Source organism: Rhinoderma darwinii, chromosome 1 (assembly GCF_050947455.1).
Source record: "Rhinoderma darwinii isolate aRhiDar2 chromosome 1, aRhiDar2.hap1, whole genome shotgun sequence".
Taxonomy (NCBI): Eukaryota; Metazoa; Chordata; class Amphibia; order Anura; family Rhinodermatidae; genus Rhinoderma; species Rhinoderma darwinii.
The window spans coordinates 216,292,145-216,313,710 of NC_134687.1; the positions used below are offsets into that span (position 1 = coordinate 216,292,145).

General features: G+C 33.9%; 23 non-coding genes across 23 annotated transcripts; all 23 read right to left on the minus strand.

The window, feature by feature from the left end:
* Window positions 1-558: 558 nt before the first annotated feature.
* Window positions 559-631, minus strand: TRNAK-UUU (transfer RNA lysine (anticodon UUU)). Its single transcript has one exon. It is a non-coding gene; the product is annotated as a tRNA-Lys (tRNA).
* Window positions 632-2,256: 1,625 nt separating this feature from the next.
* On the minus strand, window positions 2,257-2,329 carry TRNAK-UUU (transfer RNA lysine (anticodon UUU)). Its single transcript has one exon. It is a non-coding gene; the product is annotated as a tRNA-Lys (tRNA).
* Window positions 2,330-3,105: 776 nt separating this feature from the next.
* Window positions 3,106-3,178, minus strand: TRNAK-UUU (transfer RNA lysine (anticodon UUU)). Its single transcript has one exon. It is a non-coding gene; the product is annotated as a tRNA-Lys (tRNA).
* A 1,624-nt stretch (window positions 3,179-4,802) lies between these two features.
* On the minus strand, window positions 4,803-4,875 carry TRNAK-UUU (transfer RNA lysine (anticodon UUU)). The gene has a single exon. It is a non-coding gene; the product is annotated as a tRNA-Lys (tRNA).
* A 776-nt stretch (window positions 4,876-5,651) lies between these two features.
* On the minus strand, window positions 5,652-5,724 carry TRNAK-UUU (transfer RNA lysine (anticodon UUU)). The gene has a single exon. It is a non-coding gene; the product is annotated as a tRNA-Lys (tRNA).
* A 776-nt stretch (window positions 5,725-6,500) lies between these two features.
* TRNAK-UUU (transfer RNA lysine (anticodon UUU)) lies at window positions 6,501-6,573 on the minus strand. Its single transcript has one exon. It is a non-coding gene; the product is annotated as a tRNA-Lys (tRNA).
* Window positions 6,574-7,349: 776 nt separating this feature from the next.
* Window positions 7,350-7,422, minus strand: TRNAK-UUU (transfer RNA lysine (anticodon UUU)). Its single transcript has one exon. It is a non-coding gene; the product is annotated as a tRNA-Lys (tRNA).
* Window positions 7,423-8,198: 776 nt separating this feature from the next.
* Window positions 8,199-8,271, minus strand: TRNAK-UUU (transfer RNA lysine (anticodon UUU)). The gene has a single exon. It is a non-coding gene; the product is annotated as a tRNA-Lys (tRNA).
* Window positions 8,272-9,047: 776 nt separating this feature from the next.
* Window positions 9,048-9,120, minus strand: TRNAK-UUU (transfer RNA lysine (anticodon UUU)). Its single transcript has one exon. It is a non-coding gene; the product is annotated as a tRNA-Lys (tRNA).
* Window positions 9,121-9,896: 776 nt separating this feature from the next.
* TRNAK-UUU (transfer RNA lysine (anticodon UUU)) lies at window positions 9,897-9,969 on the minus strand. The gene has a single exon. It is a non-coding gene; the product is annotated as a tRNA-Lys (tRNA).
* A 776-nt stretch (window positions 9,970-10,745) lies between these two features.
* TRNAK-UUU (transfer RNA lysine (anticodon UUU)) lies at window positions 10,746-10,818 on the minus strand. The gene has a single exon. It is a non-coding gene; the product is annotated as a tRNA-Lys (tRNA).
* Window positions 10,819-11,624: 806 nt separating this feature from the next.
* TRNAK-UUU (transfer RNA lysine (anticodon UUU)) lies at window positions 11,625-11,697 on the minus strand. Its single transcript has one exon. It is a non-coding gene; the product is annotated as a tRNA-Lys (tRNA).
* A 767-nt stretch (window positions 11,698-12,464) lies between these two features.
* TRNAK-UUU (transfer RNA lysine (anticodon UUU)) lies at window positions 12,465-12,537 on the minus strand. Its single transcript has one exon. It is a non-coding gene; the product is annotated as a tRNA-Lys (tRNA).
* Window positions 12,538-13,313: 776 nt separating this feature from the next.
* TRNAK-UUU (transfer RNA lysine (anticodon UUU)) lies at window positions 13,314-13,386 on the minus strand. Its single transcript has one exon. It is a non-coding gene; the product is annotated as a tRNA-Lys (tRNA).
* A 1,046-nt stretch (window positions 13,387-14,432) lies between these two features.
* Window positions 14,433-14,505, minus strand: TRNAK-UUU (transfer RNA lysine (anticodon UUU)). The gene has a single exon. It is a non-coding gene; the product is annotated as a tRNA-Lys (tRNA).
* A 649-nt stretch (window positions 14,506-15,154) lies between these two features.
* Window positions 15,155-15,227, minus strand: TRNAK-UUU (transfer RNA lysine (anticodon UUU)). The gene has a single exon. It is a non-coding gene; the product is annotated as a tRNA-Lys (tRNA).
* A 776-nt stretch (window positions 15,228-16,003) lies between these two features.
* TRNAK-UUU (transfer RNA lysine (anticodon UUU)) lies at window positions 16,004-16,076 on the minus strand. Its single transcript has one exon. It is a non-coding gene; the product is annotated as a tRNA-Lys (tRNA).
* Window positions 16,077-16,665: 589 nt separating this feature from the next.
* On the minus strand, window positions 16,666-16,738 carry TRNAK-UUU (transfer RNA lysine (anticodon UUU)). The gene has a single exon. It is a non-coding gene; the product is annotated as a tRNA-Lys (tRNA).
* Window positions 16,739-17,514: 776 nt separating this feature from the next.
* On the minus strand, window positions 17,515-17,587 carry TRNAK-UUU (transfer RNA lysine (anticodon UUU)). The gene has a single exon. It is a non-coding gene; the product is annotated as a tRNA-Lys (tRNA).
* Window positions 17,588-18,375: 788 nt separating this feature from the next.
* Window positions 18,376-18,448, minus strand: TRNAK-UUU (transfer RNA lysine (anticodon UUU)). Its single transcript has one exon. It is a non-coding gene; the product is annotated as a tRNA-Lys (tRNA).
* A 776-nt stretch (window positions 18,449-19,224) lies between these two features.
* Window positions 19,225-19,297, minus strand: TRNAK-UUU (transfer RNA lysine (anticodon UUU)). Its single transcript has one exon. It is a non-coding gene; the product is annotated as a tRNA-Lys (tRNA).
* Window positions 19,298-20,073: 776 nt separating this feature from the next.
* Window positions 20,074-20,146, minus strand: TRNAK-UUU (transfer RNA lysine (anticodon UUU)). The gene has a single exon. It is a non-coding gene; the product is annotated as a tRNA-Lys (tRNA).
* A 776-nt stretch (window positions 20,147-20,922) lies between these two features.
* On the minus strand, window positions 20,923-20,995 carry TRNAK-UUU (transfer RNA lysine (anticodon UUU)). Its single transcript has one exon. It is a non-coding gene; the product is annotated as a tRNA-Lys (tRNA).
* Window positions 20,996-21,566: the final 571 nt, after the last annotated feature.

Below are 21,566 nucleotides of genomic sequence, written 5' to 3' on the forward strand. Positions count from 1 at the left end.
TTGTTCTGACATCCAGGAAATCTTAAAAGCATGGACTAGTTCTTAGTTTCAAAGAGAGTTTCAGTCATGGATAAGTGATAGGTTGTTTTTCAAAAGACTTACGCCTGAACAGGTACCCTCAGATCGAAAGTGTGATGCTCTATCAACTATTTACCTTAGTTTCAAAGAGAGTTTCAGTCATAGATAAGTGATAGATTGTTTTTTCAAAAGACTCATGTGATACTCTACCCACTAAACTATCCAGGCTCTATAAAACACAAAAATATGCAAGAAAATCGATGGTGTTATCATCATTTATATTTTGAGCTATAGCACTGTTATAATGTATATGCTTTTAAAGTCTACTTTCAGAAGAAGAGAAAAGTGTAATTTCATCTTGTCTTAATGAAATTCTTTAGGCTGCTAAAGTTTGAGGCGGCAAGACATCATTAGATCATACTTAATTCTATCCTTAAGACATAAAGTTACATCAGTAATCCAATAATTTTTTTAGAGTATGAAATCTACGTAATGTTCAAATCATAAATAAGTGAAACGTCTTGATTTCTAAAAGACACACGCCTGAACAGGGACTTGAACCCTGGACCCTCAGATTAAAAGTCTGATGCTCTACCGACTGAGCTATCCAGGCTCTCCAAAACCAAAACGTGTGCGGGAAAATCGGCGTTTCTCTCCTTCTCATATATATTCTGACCTGGAGTGCTTTGTTATGTGGTTTCAAGGGTTACTTAGACAAGAAAAGTATAAAGTTATTTTGACTTGATAAAATCAGCTACGGTGCTAAAGTTTAAACAGTCAAGACATTGTTAGATCATACATTTTTCTTTTTTAAGGCATAAAGTTTAAATTTTGTTCTGACATCCAGGAAATCTTAAAAGCATGGACTAGTTCTTAGTTTCAAAGAGAGTTTCAGTCATGGATAAGTGATAGGTTGTTTTTCAAAAGACTTACACCTGAACAGGTACCCTCAGATCGAAAGTGTGATGCTCTATCAACTATTTACCTTAGTTTCAAAGAGAGTTTCAGTCATAGATAAGTGATAGATTGTTTTTTCAAAAGACTCATGTGATACTCTACCCACTAAACTATCCAGGCTCTATAAAACACAAAAATATGCAAGAAAATCGATGGTGTTATCATCATTTATATTTTGAGCTATAGCACTGTTATAATGTATATGCTTTTAAAGTCTACTTTCAGAAGAAGAGAAAAGTGTAATTTCATCTTGTCTTAATGAAATTCTTTAGGCTGCTAAAGTTTGAGGCGGCAAGACATCATTAGATCATACTTAATTCTATCCTTAAGACATAAAGTTACATCATTAATCCAATAATTTTTTTAGAGTATGAAATCTACGTAATGTTCAAATTATAAATAAGTGAAACGTCTTGATTTCTAAAAGACACACGCCTGAACAGGGACTTGAACCCTGGACCCTCAGATTAAAAGTCTGATGCTTTACCGACTGAGCTATCCAGTCTCTACAAAACCAAAACGTGTGCGGGAAAATCGGCGTTTCTCTCCTTCTCATATATATTCTGACCTGGAGTGCTTTGTTATGTGGTTTCAAGGGTTACTTAGACAAGAAAAGTATAAAGTTATTTTGACTTGATAAAATCAGCTACGGTGCTAAAGTTTAAACAGTCAAGACATTGTTAGATCATACATTTTTCTTTTTTAAGGCATAAAGTTTAAATTTTGTTCTGACATCCAGGAAATCTTAAAAGCATGGACTAGTTCTTAGTTTCAAAGAGAGTTTCAGTCATGGATAAGTGATAGGTTGTTTTTCAAAAGACTTACACCTGAACAGGTACCCTCAGATCGAAAGTGTGATGCTCTATCAACTATTTACCTTAGTTTCAAAGAGAGTTTCAGTCATAGATAAGTGATAGATTGTTTTTTCAAAAGACTCATGTGATACTCTACCCACTAAACTATCCAGGCTCTATAAAACACAAAAATATGCAAGAAAATCGATGGTGTTATCATCATTTATATTTTGAGCTATAGCACTGTTATAATGTATATGCTTTTAAAGTCTACTTTCAGAAGAAGAGAAAAGTGTAATTTCATCTTGTCTTAATGAAATTCTTTAGGCTGCTAAAGTTTGAGGCGGCAAGACATCATTAGATCATACTTAATTCTATCCTTAAGACATAAAGTTACATCATTAATCCAACAATTTTTTTAGAGTATGAAATCTACGTAATGTTCAAATCATAAATAAGTGAAACGTCTTGATTTCTAAAAGACACGCGCCTGAACAGGGACTTGAACCCTGGACCCTCAGATTAAAAGTCTGATGCTCTACCGACTGAGCTATCCAGGCTCTCCAAAACCAAAACGTGTGCGGGAAAATCGGCGTTTCTCTCCTTCTCATATATATTCTGACCTGGAGTGCTTTGTTATGTGGTTTCAAGGGTTACTTAGACAAGAAAAGTATAAAGTTATTTTGACTTGATAAAATCAGCTACGGTGCTAAAGTTTAAACAGTCAAGACATTGTTAGATCATACATTTTTCTTTTTTAAGGCATAAAGTTTAAATTTTGTTCTGACATCCAGGAAATCTTAAAAGCATGGACTAGTTCTTAGTTTCAAAGAGAGTTTCAGTCATGGATAAGTGATAGGTTGTTTTTCAAAAGACTTACACCTGAACAGGTACCCTCAGATCGAAAGTGTGATGCTCTATCAACTATTTACCTTAGTTTCAAAGAGAGTTTCAGTCATAGATAAGTGATAGATTGTTTTTTCAAAAGACTCATGTGATACTCTACCCACTAAACTATCCAGGCTCTATAAAACACAAAAATATGCAAGAAAATCGATGGTGTTATCATCATTTATATTTTGAGCTATAGCACTGTTATAATGTATATGCTTTTAAAGTCTACTTTCAGAAGAAGAGAAAAGTGTAATTTCATCTTGTCTTAATGAAATTCTTTAGGCTGCTAAAGTTTGAGGCGGCAAGACATCATTAGATCATACTTAATTCTATCCTTAAGACATAAAGTTACATCATTAATCCAACAATTTTTTTAGAGTATGAAATCTACGTAATGTTCAAATCATAAATAAGTGAAACGTCTTGATTTCTAAAAGACACGCGCCTGAACAGGGACTTGAACCCTGGACCCTCAGATTAAAAGTCTGATGCTCTACCGACTGAGCTATCCAGGCTCTCCAAAACCAAAACGTGTGCGGGAAAATCGGCGTTTCTCTCCTTCTCATATATATTCTGACCTGGAGTGCTTTGTTATGTGGTTTCAAGGGTTACTTAGACAAGAAAAGTATAAAGTTATTTTGACTTGATAAAATCAGCTACGGTGCTAAAGTTTAAACAGTCAAGACATTGTTAGATCATACATTTTTCTTTTTTAAGGCATAAAGTTTAAATTTTGTTCTGACATCCAGGAAATCTTAAAAGCATGGACTAGTTCTTAGTTTCAAAGAGAGTTTCAGTCATGGATAAGTGATAGGTTGTTTTTCAAAAGACTTACACCTGAACAGGTACCCTCAGATCGAAAGTGTGATGCTCTATCAACTATTTACCTTAGTTTCAAAGAGAGTTTCAGTCATAGATAAGTGATAGATTGTTTTTTCAAAAGACTCATGTGATACTCTACCCACTAAACTATCCAGGCTCTATAAAACACAAAAATATGCAAGAAAATCGATGGTGTTATCATCATTTATATTTTGAGCTATAGCACTGTTATAATGTATATGCTTTTAAAGTCTACTTTCAGAAGAAGAGAAAAGTGTAATTTCATCTTGTCTTAATGAAATTCTTTAGGCTGCTAAAGTTTGAGGCGGCAAGACATCATTAGATCATACTTAATTCTATCCTTAAGACATAAAGTTACATCATTAATCCAATAATTATTTTAGAGTATGAAATCTACGTAATGTTCAAATCATAAATAAGTGAAACGTCTTGATTTCTAAAAGACACACGCCTGAACAGGGACTTGAACCCTGGACCCTCAGATTAAAAGTTGATGCTCTACCGACTGAGCTATCCAGGCTCTCCAAAACCAAAACGTGTGCGGGAAAATCGGCGTTTCTCTCCTTCTCATATATATTCTGACCTGGAGTGCTTTGTTATGTGGTTTCAAGGGTTACTTAGACAAGAAAAGTATAAAGTTATTTTGACTTGATAAAATCAGCAACGGTGCTAAAGTTTAAACAGTCAAGACATTGTTAGATCATACATTTTTCTTTTTTAAGGCATAAAGTTTAAATTTTGTTCTGACATCCAGGAAATCTTAAAAGCATGGACTAGTTCTTAGTTTCAAAGAGAGTTTCAGTCATGGATAAGTGATAGGTTGTTTTTCAAAAGACTTACACCTGAACAGGTACCCTCAGATCGAAAGTGTGATGCTCTATCAACTATTTACCTTAGTTTCAAATAGAGTTTCAGTCATAGATAAGTGATAGATTGTTTTTTCAAAAGACTCATGTGATACTCTACCTACTAAACTATCCAGGCTCTATAAAACACAAAAATATGCAAGAAAATCGATGGTGTTATCATCATTTATATTTTGAGCTATAGCACTGTTATAATGTATATGCTTTTAAAGTCTACTTTCAGAAGAAGAGAAAAGTGTAATTTCATCTTGTCTTAATGAAATTCTTTAGGCTGCTAAAGTTTGAGGCGGCAAGACATCATTAGATCATACTTAATTCTATCCTTAAGACATAAAGTTACATCATTAATCCAATAATTTTTTTAGAGTATGAAATCTACGTAATGTTCAAATCATAAATAAGTGAAACGTCTTGATTTCTAAAAGACACGCGCCTGAACAGGGACTTGAACCCTGGACCCTCAGATTAAAAGTCTGATGCTCTACCGACTGAGCTATCCAGGCTCTCCAAAACCAAAACGTGTGCGGGAAAATCGGCGTTTCTCTCCTTCTCATATATATTCTGACCTGGAGTGCTTTGTTATGTGGTTTCAAGGGTTACTTAGACAAGAAAAGTATAAAGTTATTTTGACTTGATAAAATCAGCTACGGTGCTAAAGTTTAAACAGTCAAGACATTGTTAGATCATACATTTTTCTTTTTTAAGGCATAAAGTTTAAATTTTGTTCTGACATCCAGGAAATCTTAAAAGCATGGACTAGTTCTTAGTTTCAAAGAGAGTTTCAGTCATGGATAAGTGATAGGTTGTTTTTCAAAAGACTTACACCTGAACAGGTACCCTCAGATCGAAAGTGTGATGCTCTATCAACTATTTACCTTAGTTTCAAAGAGAGTTTCAGTCATAGATAAGTGATAGATTGTTTTTTCAAAAGACTCATGTGATACTCTACCCACTAAACTATCCAGGCTCTATAAAACACAAAAATATGCAAGAAAATCGATGGTGTTATCATCATTTATATTTTGAGCTATAGCACTGTTATAATGTATATGCTTTTAAAGTCTACTTTCAGAAGAAGAGAAAAGTGTAATTTCATCTTGTCTTAATGAAATTCTTTAGGCTGCTAAAGTTTGAGGCGGCAAGACATCATTAGATCATACTTAATTCTATCCTTAAGACATAAAGTTACATCATTAATCCAATAATTTTTTTAGAGTATGAAATCTACGTAATGTTCAAATCATAAATAAGTGAAACGTCTTGATTTCTAAAAGACACACGCCTGAACAGGGACTTGAACCCTGGACCCTCAGATTAAAAGTCTGATGCTCTACCGACTGAGCTATCCAGGCTCTCCAAAGCCAAAACGTGTGCGGGAAAATCGGCGTTTCTCTCCTTCTCATATATATTCTGACCTGGAGTGCTTTGTTATGTGGTTTCAAGGGTTACTTAGACAAGAAAAGTATAAAGTTATTTTGACTTGATAAAATCAGCTACGGTGCTAAAGTTTAAACAGTCAAGACATTGTTAGATCATACATTTTTCTTTTTTAAGGCATAAAGTTTAAATTTTGTTCTGACATCCAGGAAATCTTAAAAGCATGGACTAGTTCTTAGTTTCAAAGAGAGTTTCAGTCATGGATAAGTGATAGGTTGTTTTTCAAAAGACTTACACCTGAACAGGTACCCTCAGATCGAAAGTGTGATGCTCTATCAACTATTTACCTTAGTTTCAAAGAGAGTTTCAGTCATAGATAAGTGATAGATTGTTTTTTCAAAAGACTCATGTGATACTCTACCTACTAAACTATCCAGGCTCTATAAAACACAAAAATATGCAAGAAAATCGATGGTGTTATCATCATTTATATTTTGAGCTATAGCACTGTTATAATGTATATGCTTTTAAAGTCTACTTTCAGAAGAAGAGAAAAGTGTAATTTCATCTTGTCTTAATGAAATTCTTTAGGCTGCTAAAGTTTGAGGCGGCAAAACATCATTAGATCATACTTAATTCTATCCTTAAGACATAAAGTTACATCATTAATCCAATAATTTTTTTAGAGTATGAAATCTACGTAATGTTCAAATCATAAATAAGTGAAACGTCTTGATTTCTAAAAGACACACGCCTGAACAGGGACTTGAACCCTGGACCCTCAGATTAAAAGTCTGATGCTCTACCGACTGAGCTATCCAGGCTCTCCAAAGCCAAAACGTGTGCGGGAAAATCGGCGTTTCTCTCCTTCTCATATATATTCTGACCTGGAGTGCTTTGTTATGTGGTTTCAAGGGTTACTTAGACAAGAAAAGTATAAAGTTATTTTGACTTGATAAAATCAGCTACGGTGCTAAAGTTTAAACAGTCAAGACATTGTTAGATCATACATTTTTCTTTTTTAAGGCATAAAGTTTAAATTTTGTTCTGACATCCAGGAAATCTTAAAAGCATGGACTAGTTCTTAGTTTCAAAGAGAGTTTCAGTCATGGATAAGTGATAGGTTGTTTTTCAAAAGACTTACACCTGAACAGGTACCCTCAGATCGAAAGTGTGATGCTCTATCAACTATTTACCTTAGTTTCAAAGAGAGTTTCAGTCATAGATAAGTGATAGATTGTTTTTTCAAAAGACTCATGTGATACTCTACCCACTAAACTATCCAGGCTCTATAAAACACAAAAATATGCAAGAAAATCGATGGTGTTATCATCATTTATATTTTGAGCTATAGCACTGTTATAATGTATATGCTTTTAAAGTCTACTTTCAGAAGAAGAGAAAAGTGTAATTTCATCTTGTCTTAATGAAATTCTTTAGGCTGCTAAAGTTTGAGGCGGCAAGACATCATTAGATCATACTTAATTCTATCCTTAAGACATAAAGTTACATCATTAATCCAATAATTTTTTTAGAGTATGAAATCTACGTAATGTTCAAATCATAAATAAGTGAAACGTCTTGATTTCTAAAAGACACACGCCTGAACAGGGACTTGAACCCTGGACCCTCAGATTAAAAGTCTGATGCTCTACCGACTGAGCTATCCAGGCTCTCCAAAGCCAAAACGTGTGCGGGAAAATCGGCGTTTCTCTCCTTCTCATATATATTCTGACCTGGAGTGCTTTGTTATGTGGTTTCAAGGGTTACTTAGACAAGAAAAGTATAAAGTTATTTTGACTTGATAAAATCAGCTACGGTGCTAAAGTTTAAACAGTCAAGACATTGTTAGATCATACATTTTTCTTTTTTAAGGCATAAAGTTTAAATTTTGTTCTGACATCCAGGAAATCTTAAAAGCATGGACTAGTTCTTAGTTTCAAAGAGAGTTTCAGTCATGGATAAGTGATAGGTTGTTTTTCAAAAGACTTACACCTGAACAGGTACCCTCAGATCGAAAGTGTGATGCTCTATCAACTATTTACCTTAGTTTCAAAGAGAGTTTCAGTCATAGATAAGTGATAGATTGTTTTTTCAAAAGACTCATGTGATACTCTACCCACTAAACTATCCAGGCTCTATAAAACACAAAAATATGCAAGAAAATCGATGGTGTTATCATCATTTATATTTTGAGCTATAGCACTGTTATAATGTATATGCTTTTAAAGTCTACTTTCAGAAGAAGAGAAAAGTGTAATTTCATCTTGTCTTAATGAAATTCTTTAGGCTGCTAAAGTTTGAGGCGGCAAGACATCATTAGATCATACTTAATTCTATCCTTAAGACATAAAGTTACATCATTAATCCAATAATTTTTTTAGAGTATGAAATCTACGTAATGTTCAAATCATAAATAAGTGAAACGTCTTGATTTCTAAAAGACACACGCCTGAACAGGGACTTGAACCCTGGACCCTCAGATTAAAAGTCTGATGCTCTACCGACTGAGCTATCCAGGCTCTCCAAAGCCAAAACGTGTGCGGGAAAATCGGCGTTTCTCTCCTTCTCATATATATTCTGACCTGGAGTGCTTTGTTATGTGGTTTCAAGGGTTACTTAGACAAGAAAAGTATAAAGTTATTTTGACTTGATAAAATCAGCTACGGTGCTAAAGTTTAAACAGTCAAGACATTGTTAGATCATACATTTTTCTTTTTTAAGGCATAAAGTTTAAATTTTGTTCTGACATCCAGGAAATCTTAAAAGCATGGACTAGTTCTTAGTTTCAAAGAGAGTTTCAGTCATGGATAAGTGATAGGTTGTTTTTCAAAAGACTTACACCTGAACAGGTACCCTCAGATCGAAAGTGTGATGCTCTATCAACTATTTACCTTAGTTTCAAAGAGAGTTTCAGTCATAGATAAGTGATAGATTGTTTTTTCAAAAGACTCATGTGATACTCTACCCACTAAACTATCCAGGCTCTATAAAACACAAAAATATGCAAGAAAATCGATGGTGTTATCATCATTTATATTTTGAGCTATAGCACTGTTATAATGTATATGCTTTTAAAGTCTACTTTCAGAAGAAGAGAAAAGTGTAATTTCATCTTGTCTTAATGAAATTCTTTAGGCTGCTAAAGTTTGAGGCGGCAAGACATCATTAGATCATACTTAATTCTATCCTTAAGACATAAAGTTACATCATTAATCCAATAATTTTTTTAGAGTATGAAATCTACGTAATGTTCAAATCATAAATAAGTGAAACGTCTTGATTTCTAAAAGACACACGCCTGAACAGGGACTTGAACCCTGGACCCTCAGATTAAAAGTCTGATGCTCTACCGACTGAGCTATCCAGGCTCTCCAAAACCAAAACGTGTGCGGGAAAATCGGCGTTTCTCTCCTTCTCATATATATTCTGACCTGGAGTGCTTTGTTATGTGGTTTCAAGGGTTACTTAGACAAGAAAAGTATAAAGTTATTTTGACTTGATAAAATCAGCTACGGTGCTAAAGTTTAAACAGTCAAGACATTGTTAGATCATACATTTTTCTTTTTTAAGGCATAAAGTTTAAATTTTGTTCTGACATCCAGGAAATCTTAAAAGCATGGACTAGTTCTTAGTTTCAAAGAGAGTTTCAGTCATGGATAAGTGATAGGTTGTTTTTCAAAAGACTTACACCTGAACAGGTACCCTCAGATCGAAAGTGTGATGCTCTATCAACTATTTACCTTAGTTTCAAAGAGAGTTTCAGTCATAGATAAGTGATAGATTGTTTTTTCAAAAGACTCATGTGATACTCTACCCACTAAACTATCCAGGCTCTATAAAACACAAAAATATGCAAGAAAATCGATGGTGTTATCATCATTTATATTTTGAGCTATAGCACTGTTATAATGTATATGCTTTTAAAGTCTACTTTCAGAAGAAGAGAAAAGTGTAATTTCATCTTGTCTTAATGAAATTCTTTAGGCTGCTAAAGTTTGAGGCGGCAAGACATCATTAGATCATACTTAATTCTATCCTTAAGACATAAAGTTACATCATTAATCCAATAATTTTTTTAGAGTATGAAATCTACGTAATGTTCAAATCATAAATAAGTGAAACGTCTTGATTTCTAAAAGACATGTGCCTGAACAGGGACTTGAACCCTGGACCCTCAGATTAAAAGTCTGATGCTCTACCGACTGAGCTATCCAGGCTCTCCAAAACCAAAACGTGTGCGGGAAAATCGGCGTTTCTCTCCTTCTCATATATATTCTGACCTGGAGTGCTTTGTTATGTGGTTTCAAGGGTTACTTAGACAAGAAAAGTATAAAGTTATTTTGACTTGATAAAATCAGCTACGGTGCTAAAGTTTAAACAGTCAAGACATTGTTAGATCATACATTTTTCTTTTTTAAGGCATAAAGTTTAAATTTTGTTCTGACATCCAGGAAATCTTAAAAGCATGGACTAGTTCTTAGTTTCAAAGAGAGTTTCAGTCATGGATAAGTGATAGGTTGTTTTTCAAAAGACTTACACCTGAACAGGTACCCTCAGATCGAAAGTGTGATGCTCTATCAACTATTTACCTTAGTTTCAAAGAGAGTTTCAGTCATAGATAAGTGATAGATTGTTTTTTCAAAAGACTCATGTGATACTCTACCCACTAAACTATCCAGGCTCTATAAAACACAAAAATATGCAAGAAAATCGATGGTGTTATCATAATTTATATTTTGAGCTATAGCACTGTTATAATGTATATGCTTTTAAAGTCTACTTTCAGAAGAAGAGAAAAGTGTAATTTCATCTTGTCTTAATGAAATTCTTTAGGCTGCTAAAGTTTGAGGCGGCAAGACATCATTAGATCATACTTAATTCTATCCTTAAGACATAAAGTTACATCATTAATCCAATAATTTTTTTAGAGTATGAAATCTACGTAATGTTCAAATCATAAATAAGTGAAACGTCTTGATTTCTAAAAGACATGCGCCTGAACAGGGACTTGAACCCTGGACCCTCAGATTAAAAGTCTGATGCTCTACCGACTGAGCTATCCAGGCTCTCCAAAACCAAAACCAAAACCAAAACCAAAACCAAAACCAAAACGTGTGCGGGAAAATCGGCGTTTCTCTCCTTCTCATATATATTCTGACCTGGAGTGCTTTGTTATGTGGTTTCAAGGGTTACTTAGACAAGAAAAGTATAAAGTTATTTTGACTTGATAAAATCAGCTACGGTGCTAAAGTTTAAACAGTCAAGACATTGTTAGATCATACATTTTTCTTTTTTAAGGCATAAAGTTTAAATTTTGTTCTGACATCCAGGAAATCTTAAAAGCATGGACTAGTTCTTAGTTTCAAAGAGAGTTTCAGTCATGGATAAGTGATAGGTTGTTTTTCAAAAGACTTACACCTGAACAGGTACCCTCAGATCGAAAGTGTGATGCTCTATCAACTATTTACCTTAGTTTCAAAGAGAGTTTCAGTCATAGATAAGTGATAGATTGTTTTTTCAAAAGACTCATGTGATACTCTACCCACTAAACTATCCAGGCTCTATAAAACACAAAAATATGCAAGAAAATCGATGGTGTTATCATCATTTATATTTTGAGCTATAGCACTGTTATAATGTATATGCTTTTAAAGTCTACTTTCAGAAGAAGAGAAAAGTGTAATTTCATCTTGTCTTAATGAAATTCTTTAGGCTGCTAAAGTTTGAGGCGGCAAGACATCATTAGATCATACTTAATTCTATCCTTAAGACATAAAGTTACATCATTAATCCAATAATTTTTTTAGAGTATGAAATCTACGTAATGTTCAAATCATAAATAAGTGAAACGTCTTGATTTCTAAAAGACATGCGCCTGAACAGGGACTTGAACCCTGGACCCTCAGATTAAAAGTCTGATGCTCTACCGACTGAGCTATCCAGGCTCTCCAAAACCAAAACCAAAACCAAAAGGCTCTCCTTCTCATATATATTCTGACCTGGAGTGCTTTGTTATGTGGTTTCAAGGGTTACTTAGACAAGAAAAGTATAAAGTTATTTTGACTTGATAAAATCAGCTACGGTGCTAAAGTTTAAACAGTCAAGACATTGTTAGATCATACATTTTTCTTTTTTAAGGCATAAAGTTTAAATTTTGTTCTGACATCCAGGAAATCTTAAAAGCATGGACTAGTTCTTAGTTTCAAAGAGAGTTTCAGTCATGGATAAGTGATAGGTTGTTTTTCAAAAGACTTACACCTGAACAGGTACCCTCAGATCGAAAGTGTGATTCTCTATCAACTATTTACCTTAGTTTCAAAGAGAGTTTCAGTCATAGATAAGTGATAGATTGTTTTTTCAAAAGACTCATGTGATACTCTACCCACTAAACTATCCAGGCTCTATAAAACACAAAAATATGCAAGAAAATCGATGGTGTTATCATCATTTATATTTTGAGCTATAGCACTGTTATAATGTATATGCTTTTAAAGTCTACTTTCAGAAGAAGAGAAAAGTGTAATTTCATCTTGTCTTAATGAAATTCTTTAGGCTGCTAAAGTTTGAGGCGGCAAGACATCATTAGATCATACTTAATTCTATCCTTAAGACATAAAGTTACATCATTAATCCAATAATTTTTTTAGAGTATGAAATCTACGTAATGTTCAAATCATAAATAAGTGAAACGTCTTGATTTCTAAAAGACATGTGCCTGAACAGGGACTTGAACCCTGGACCCTCAGATTAAAAGTCTGATGCTCTACCGACTGAGCTATCCAGGCTCTCCAAAACCAAAACGTGTGCGGGAAAATCGGCGTTTCTCTCCTTCTCATATATATTCTGACCTGGAGTGCTTTGTTATGTGGTTTCAAGGGTTACTTAGACAAGAAAAGTATAAAGTTATTTTGACTTGATAAAATCAGCTACGGTGCTAAAGTTTAAACAGTCAAGACATTGTTAGATCATACATTTTTCTTTTTTAAGGCATAAAGTTTAAATTTTGTTCTGACATCCAGGAAATCTTAAAAGCATGGACTAGTTCTTAGTTTCAAAGAGAGTTTCAGTCATGGATAAGTGATAGGTTGTTTTTCAAAAGACTTACACCTGAACAGGTACCCTCAGATCGAAAGTGTGATGCTCTATCAACTATTTACCTTAGTTTCAAAGAGAGTTTCAGTCATAGATAAGTGATAGATTGTTTTTTCAAAAGACTCATGTGATACTCTACCCACTAAACTATCCAGGCTCTATAAAACACAAAAATATGCAAGAAAATCGATGGTGTTATCATAATTTATATTTTGAGCTATAGCACTGTTATAATGTATATGCTTTTAAAGTCTACTTTCAGAAGAAGAGAAAAGTGTAATTTCATCTTGTCTTAATGAAATTCTTTAGGCTGCTAAAGTTTGAGGCGGCAAGACATCATTAGATCATACTTAATTCTATCCTTAAGACATAAAGTTACATCATTAATCCAATAATTTTTTTAGAGTATGAAATCTACGTAATGTTCAAATCATAAATAAGTGAAACGTCTTGATTTCTAAAAGACATGCGCCTGAACAGGGACTTGAACCCTGGACCCTCAGATTAAAAGTCTGATGCTCTACCGACTGAGCTATCCAGGCTCTCCAAAACCAAAACCAAAACCAAAACCAAAACCAAAACCAAAACGTGTGCGGGAAAATCGGCGTTTCTCTCCTTCTCATATATATTCTGACCTGGAGTGCTTTGTTATGTGGTTTCAAGGGTTACTTAGACAAGAAAAGTATAAAGTTATTTTGACTTGATAAAATCAGCTACGGTGCTAAAGTTTAAACAGTCAAGACATTGTTAGATCATACATTTTTCTTTTTTAAGGCATAAAGTTTAAATTTTGTTCTGACATCCAGGAAATCTTAAAAGCATGGACTAGTTCTTAGTTTCAAAGAGAGTTTCAGTCATGGATAAGTGATAGGTTGTTTTTCAAAAGACTTACACCTGAACAGGTACCCTCAGATCGAAAGTGTGATGCTCTATCAACTATTTACCTTAGTTTCAAAGAGAGTTTCAGTCATAGATAAGTGATAGATTGTTTTTTCAAAAGACTCATGTGATACTCTACCCACTAAACTATCCAGGCTCTATAAAACACAAAAATATGCAAGAAAATCGATGGTGTTATCATCATTTATATTTTGAGCTATAGCACTGTTATAATGTATATGCTTTTAAAGTCTACTTTCAGAAGAAGAGAAAAGTGTAATTTCATCTTGTCTTAATGAAATTCTTTAGGCTGCTAAAGTTTGAGGCGGCAAGACATCATTAGATCATACTTAATTCTATCCTTAAGACATAAAGTTACATCATTAATCCAATAATTTTTTTAGAGTATGAAATCTACGTAATGTTCAAATCATAAATAAGTGAAACGTCTTGATTTCTATAGCACTGTTATAATGTATATGCTTTTAAAGTCTACTTTCAGAAGAAGAGAAAAGTGTAATTTCATCTTGTCTTAATGAAATTCTTTAGGCTGCTAAAGTTTGAGGCGGCAAGACATCATTAGATCATACTTAATTCTATCCTTAAGACATAAAGTTACATCATTAATCCAATAATTTTTTTAGAGTATGAAATCTACGTAATGTTCAAATCATAAATAAGTGAAACGTCTTGATTTCTAAAAGACATGTGCCTGAACAGGGACTTGAACCCTGGACCCTCAGATTAAAAGTCTGATGCTCTACCGACTGAGCTATCCAGGCTCTCCAAAACCAAAACCAAAACCAAAACCAAAACCAAAACCAAAACCAAAACCAAAACCAAAACCAAAACCAAAACCAAAACCAAAACGTGTGCGGGAAAATCGGCGTTTCTCTCCTTCTCATATATATTCTGACCTGGAGTGCTTTGTTATGTGGTTTCAAGGGTTACTTAGACAAGAAAAGTATAAAGTTATTTTGACTTGATAAAATCAGCTACGGTGCTTAAATTTAAACAGTCAAGACATTGTTAGATCATACATTTTTCTTTTTTAAGGCATAAAGTTTAAATTTTGTTCTGACATCCAGGAAATCTTAAAAGCATGGACTAGTTCTTAGTTTCAAAGAGAGTTTCAGTCATGGATAAGTGATAGGTTGTTTTTCAAAAGACTTACACCTGAACAGGTACCCTCAGATCGAAAGTGTGATGCTCTATCAACTATTTACCTTAGTTTCAAAGAGAGTTTCAGTCATAGATAAGTGATAGATTGTTTTTTCAAAAGACTCATGTGATACTCTACCCACTAAACTATCCAGGCTCTATAAAACACAAAAATATGCAAGAAAATCGATGGTGTTATCATCATTTATATTTTGAGCTATAGCACTGTTATAATTTCTAAAAGCAACGTCTTGATTTCTAAAAGACACGCGCCTGAACAGGGACTTGAACCCTGGACCCTCAGAATAAAAGTCTGATGCTCTACCGACTGAGCTATCCAGGCTCTCCAAAACCAAAACGTGTGCGGGAAAATCGGCGTTTCTCTCCTTCTCATATATATTCTGACCTGGAGTGCTTTGTTATGTGGTTTCAAGGGTTACTTAGACAAGAAAAGTATAAAGTTATTTTGACTTGATAAAATCAGCTACGGTGCTAAAGTTTAAACAGTCAAGACATTGTTAGATCATACATTTTTCTTTTTTAAGGCATAAAGTTTAAATTTTGTTCTGACATCCAGGAAATCTTAAAAGCATGGACTAGTTCTTAGTTTCAAAGAGAGTTTCAGTCATGGATAAGTGATAGGTTGTTTTTCAAAAGACTTACACCTGAACAGGTACCCTCAGATCGAAAGTGTGATGCTCTATCAACTATTTACCTTAGTTTCAAAGAGAGTTTCAGTCATAGATAAGTGATAGATTGTTTTTTCAAAAGACTCATGTGATACTCTACCCACTAAACTATCCAGGCTCTATAAAACACAAAAATATGCAAGAAAATCGATGGTGTTATCATCATTTATATTTTGAGCTATAGCACTGTTATAATGTATATGCTTTTAAAGTCTACTTTCAGAAGAAGAGAAAAGTGTAATTTCATCTTGTCTTAATGAAATTCTTTAGGCTGCTAAAGTTTGAGGTGGCAAGACATCATTAGATCATACTTAATTCTATCCTTAAGACATAAAGTTACATCATTAATCCAATAATTTTTTTAGAGTATGAAATCTACGTAATGTTCAAATCATAAATAAGTGAAACGTCTTGATTTCTAAAAGACATGCGCCTGAACAGGGACTTGAACCCTGGACCCTCAGATTAAAAGTCTGATGCTCTACCGACTGAGCTATCCAGGCTCTCCAAAACCAACACCAAAACCAAAACGTGTGCGGGAAAATCGGCGTTTCTCTCCTTCTCATATATATTCTGACCTGGAGTGCTTTGTTATGTGGTTTCAAGGGTTACTTAGACAAGAAAAGTATAAAGTTATTTTGACTTGATAAAATCAGCTACGGTGCTAAAGTTTAAACAGTCAAGACATTGTTAGATCATACATTTTTCTTTTTTAAGGCATAAAGTTTAAATTTTGTTCTGACATCCAGGAAATCTTAAAAGCATGGACTAGTTCTTAGTTTCAAAGAGAGTTTCAGTCATGGATAAGTGATAGGTTGTTTTTCAAAAGACTTACACCTGAACAGGTACCCTCAGATCGAAAGTGTGATGCTCTATCAACTATTTACCTTAGTTTCAAAGAGAGTTTCAGTCATAGATAAGTGATAGATTGTTTTTTCAAAAGACTCATGTGATACTCTACCCACTAAACTATCCAGGCTCTATAAAACACAAAAATATGCAAGAAAATCGATGGTGTTATCATCATTTATATTTTGAGCTATAGCACTGTTATAATTTCTAAAAGCAACGTCTTGATTTCTAAAAGACACGCGCCTGAACAGGGACTTGAACCCTGGACCCTCAGAATAAAAGTCTGATGCTCTACCGACTGAGCTATCCAGGCTCTCCAAAACCAAAACGTGTGCGGGAAAATCGGCGTTTCTCTCCTTCTCATATATATTCTGACCTGGAGTGCTTTGTTATGTGGTTTCAAGGGTTACTTAGACAAGAAAAGTATAAAGTTATTTTGACTTGATAAAATCAGCTACGGTGCTAAAGTTTAAACAGTCAAGACATTGTTAGATCATACATTTTTCTTTTTTAAGGCATAAAGTTTAAATTTTGTTCTGACATCCAGGAAATCTTAAAAGCATGGACTAGTTCTTAGTTTCAAAGAGAGTTTCAGTCATGGATAAGTGATAGGTTGTTTTTCAAAAGACTTACACCTGAACAGGTACCCTCAGATCGAAAGTGTGATGCTCTATCAACTATTTACCTTAGTTTCAAAGAGAGTTTCAGTCATAGATAAGTGATAGATTGTTTTTTCAAAAGACTCATGTGATACTCTACCCACTAAACTATCCAGGCTCTATAAAACACAAAAATATGCAAGAAAATCGATGGTGTTATCATCATTTATATTTTGAGCTATAGCACTGTTATAATGTATATGCTTTTAAAGTCTACTTTCAGAAGAAGAGAAAAGTGTAATTTCATCTTGTCTTAATGAAATTCTTTAGGCTGCTAAAGTTTGAGGTGGCAAGACATCATTAGATCATACTTAATTCTATCCTTAAGACATAAAGTTACATCATTAATCCAATAATTTTTTTAGAGTATGAAATCTACGTAATGTTCAAATCATAAATAAGTGAAACGTCTTGATTTCTAAAAGACATGCGCCTGAACAGGGACTTGAACCCTGGACCCTCAGATTAAAAGTCTGATGCTCTACCGACTGAGCTATCCAGGCTCTCCAAAACCAACACCAAAACCAAAACGTGTGCGGGAAAATCGGCGTTTCTCTCCTTCTCATATATATTCTGACCTGGAGTGCTTTGTTATGTGGTTTCAAGGGTTACTTAGACAAGAAAAGTATAAAGTTATTTTGACTTGATAAAATCAGCTACGGTGCTAAAGTTTAAACAGTCAAGACATTGTTAGATCATACATTTTTCTTTTTTAAGGCATAAAGTTTAAATTTTGTTCTGACATCCAGGAAATCTTAAAAGCATGGACTAGTTCTTAGTTTCAAAGAGAGTTTCAGTCATGGATAAGTGATAGGTTGTTTTTCAAAAGACTTACACCTGAACAGGTACCCTCAGATCGAAAGTGTGATGCTCTATCAACTATTTACCTTAGTTTCAAAGAGAGTTTCAGTCATAGATAAGTGATAGATTGTTTTTTCAAAAGACTCATGTGATACTCTACCCACTAAACTATCCAGGCTCTATAAAACACAAAAATATGCAAGAAAATCGATGGTGTTATCATCATTTATATTTTGAGCTATAGCACTGTTATAATGTATATGCTTTTAAAGTCTACTTTCAGAAGAAGAGAAAAGTGTAATTTCATCTTGTCTTAATGAAATTCTTTAGGCTGCTAAAGTTTGAGGCGGCAAGACATCATTAGATCATACTTAATTCTATCCTTAAGACATAAAGTTACATCATTAATCCAATAATTTTTTTAGAGTATGAAATCTACGTAATGTTCAAATCATAAATAAGTGAAACGTCTTGATTTCTAAAAGACACGCGCCTGAACAGGGACTTGAACCCTGGACCCTCAGATTAAAAGTCTGATGCTCTACCGACTGAGCTATCCAGGCTCTCCAAAACCAAAACGTGTGCGGGAAAATCTGCGTTTCTCTCCTTCTCATATATATTCTGACCTGGAGTGCTTTGTTATGTGGTTTCAAGGGTTACTTAGACAAGAAAAGTATAAAGTTATTTTGACTTGATAAAATCAGCTACGGTGCTAAAGTTTAAACAGTCAAGACATTGTTAGATCATACATTTTTCTTTTTTAAGGCATAAAGTTTAAATTTTGTTCTGACATCCAGGAAATCTTAAAAGCATGGACTAGTTCTTAGTTTCAAAGAGAGTTTCAGTCATGGATAAGTGATAGGTTGTTTTTCAAAAGACTTACACCTGAACAGGTACCCTCAGATCGAAAGTGTGATGCTCTATCAACTATTTACCTTAGTTTCAAAGAGAGTTTCAGTCATAGATAAGTGATAGATTGTTTTTTCAAAAGACTCATGTGATACTCTACCCACTAAACTATCCAGGCTCTATAAAACACAAAAATATGCAAGAAAATCGATGGTGTTATCATCATTTATATTTTGAGCTATAGCACTGTTATAATGTATATGCTTTTAAAGTCTACTTTCAGAAGAAGAGAAAAGTGTAATTTCATCTTGTCTTAATGAAATTCTTTAGGCTGCTAAAGTTTGAGGCGGCAAGACATCATTAGATCATACTTAATTCTATCCTTAAGACATAAAGTTACATCATTAATCCAATAATTTTTTTAGAGTATGAAATCTACGTAATGTTCAAATCATAAATAAGTGAAACGTCTTGATTTCTAAAAGACACGTGCCTGAACAGGGACTTGAACCCTGGACCCTCAGATTAAAAGTCTGATGCTCTACCGACTGAGCTATCCAGGCTCTCCAAAACCAAAACGTGTGCGGGAAAATCGGCGTTTCTCTCCTTCTGATATATATTCTGACCTGGAGTGCTTTGTTATGTGGTTTCAAGCGTTACTTAGACAAGAAAAGTATAAAGTTATTTTGACTTGATAAAATCAGCTACGGTGCTAAAGTTTAAACAGTCAAGACATTGTTAGATCATACATTTTTCTTTTTTAAGGCATAAAGTTTAAATTTTGTTCTGACATCCAGGAAATCTTAAAAGCATGGACTAGTTCTTAGTTTCAAAGAGAGTTTCAGTCATGGATAAGTGATAGGTTGTTTTTCAAAAGACTTACACCTGAACAGGTACCCTCAGATCGAAAGTGTGATGCTCTATCAACTATTTACCTTAGTTTCAAAGAGAGTTTCAGTCATAGATAAGTGATAGATTGTTTTTTCAAAAGACTCATGTGATACTCTACCCACTAAACTATCCAGGCTCTATAAAACACAAAAATATGCAAGAAAATCGATGGTGTTATCATCATTTATATTTTGAGCTATAGCACTGTTATAATGTATATGCTTTTAAAGTCTACTTTCAGAAGAAGAGAAAAGTGTAATTTCATCTTGTCTTAATGAAATTCTTTAGGCTGCTAAAGTTTGAGGCGGCAAGACATCATTAGATCATACTTAATTCTATCCTTAAGACATAAAGTTACATCATTAATCCAATAATTTTTTTAGAGTATGAAATCTACGTAATGTTCAAATCATAAATAAGTGAAACGTCTTGATTTCTAAAAGACACACGCCTGAACAGGGACTTGAACCCTGGACCCTCAGATTAAAAGTCTGATGCTCTACCGACTGAGCTATCCAGGCTCTCCAAAACCAAAACGTGTGCGGGAAAATCGGCGTTTCTCTCCTTCTCATATATATTCTGACCTGGAGTGCTTTGTTATGTGGTTTCAAGGGTTACTTAGACAAGAAAAGTATAAAGTTATTTTGACTTGATAAAATCAGCTACGGTGCTAAAGTTTAAACAGTCAAGACATTGTTAGATCATACATTTTTCTTTTTTAAGGCATAAAGTTTAAATTTTGTTCTGACATCCAGGAAATCTTAAAAGCATGGACTAGTTCTTAGTTTCAAAGAGAGTTTCAGTCATGGATAAGTGATAGGTTGTTTTTCAAAAGACTTACACCTGAACAGGTACCCTCAGATCGAAAGTGTGATTCTCTATCAACTATTTACCTTAGTTTCAAAGAGAGTTTCAGTCATAGATAAGTGATAGATTGTTTTTTCAAAAGACTCATGTGATACTCTACCCACTAAACTATCCAGGCTCTATAAAACACAAAAATATGCAAGAAAATCGATGGTGTTATCATCATTTATATTTTGAGCTATAGCACTGTTATAATGTATATGCTTTTAAAGTCTACTTTCAGAAGAAGAGAAAAGTGTAATTTCATCTTGTCTTAATGAAATTCTTTAGGCTGCTAAAGTTTGAGGCGGCAAGACATCATTAGATCATACTTAATTCTATCCTTAAGACATAAAGTTACATCATTAATCCAATAATTTTTTTAGAGTATGAAATCTACGTAATGTTCAAATCATAAATAAGTGAAACGTCTTGATTTCTAAAAGACACACGCCTGAACAGGGACTTGAACCCTGGACCCTCAGATTAAAAGTCTGATGCTCTACCGACTGAGCTATCCAGGCTCTCCAAAACCAAAACGTGTGCGGGAAAATCGGCGTTTCTCTCCTTCTCATATATATTCTGACCTGGAGTGCTTTGTTATGTGGTTTCAAGGGTTACTTAGACAAGAAAAGTATAAAGTTATTTTGACTTGATAAAATCAGCTACGGTGCTAAAGTTTAAACAGTCAAGACATTGTTAGATCATACATTTTTCTTTTTTAAGGCATAAAGTTTAAATTTTGTTCTGACATCCAGGAAATCTTAAAAGCATGGACTAGTTCTTAGTTTCAAAGAGAGTTTCAGTCATGGATAAGTGATAGGTTGTTTTTCAAAAGACTTACACCTGAACAGGTACCCTCAGATCGAAAGTGTGATTCTCTATCAACTATTTACCTTAGTTTCAAAGAGAGTTTCAGTCATAGATAAGTGATAGATTGTTTTTTCAAAAGACTCATGTGATACTCTACCCACTAAACTATCCAGGCTCTATAAAACACAAAAATATGCAAGAAAATCGATGGTGTTATCATCATTTATATTTTGAGCTATAGCACTGTTATAATGTATATGCTTTTAAAGTCTACTTTCAGAA